Source organism: Corvus brachyrhynchos, unplaced genomic scaffold, assembly GCF_000691975.1.
Source record: "Corvus brachyrhynchos isolate BGI_N302 unplaced genomic scaffold, ASM69197v1 scaffold523, whole genome shotgun sequence".
NCBI classification, from domain to species: domain Eukaryota; kingdom Metazoa; phylum Chordata; class Aves; order Passeriformes; family Corvidae; genus Corvus; species Corvus brachyrhynchos.
Window position 1 is genome coordinate 275529 of NW_008237265.1, and position 749 is coordinate 276277.

A 749-nucleotide genomic window follows, 5' to 3' on the forward strand; every position below is an offset into this window, starting at 1 on the left:
GCGGCGGCCACCCCCCCCGGTGCCGGTGTCGGAGCAGCCCCGGCCCTGGATGGAGCCTCTGGCCCTTGGCCTTTGGTTCCCGGCCAGTGGTTGCTCACCCAGCCCGACCGGAGCTCGGTGCGTGGCAGAGCAGCAGCGGCGTCCCTTCCGTGTCATCCCAGAATCACAGGATCCTGAGGGCTGGAAGGGACCTCTGGAAATCATCCAGTGCAACCTCCCTGCCAAGGCAGGGTCACGCAGAGCAGGTGACACAGCGGTGGGTTTGGAATGTCTCCAGAGAGGGAGAATCCACACCCTTCCCGGGCAGCTGTTCTAGTGCTCTGCCACTCTCAATGTAAAGAAGTTCTTCCTCATGTTGAAATGAAGCTTGTTAGGTTTTAGTTTTTAGCCTTTGCTCCTCATACTGTCAATGGGTACCACTGGAAGGAGTCTGATCCCTCCTCTTGGCACTCCTCTGAGATATTCATCTGCATTAATGAGATCCCCTCTCAGTCCTGTCTTCTCCAGAATAAACAGGCCCAGCTCCCGCAGTCCCTCCTCATCAGAGATGTACTCCACACTCATCATCGTTGTGGCCCTTCTCCAGTAGCTCCTTGTCTTTCTTGTACTAAGAAGTATCAAAATGAATCAGGAACTGGCAGGACAGTGAGGATCACACCAACCCTGGGAGAGATAAGCCTTTGTGCCATTCTCTGAGAGGACATGGCATAAAGAGGCCAAAATAAGGGCAAGCAGCCAAGTTGTGAACG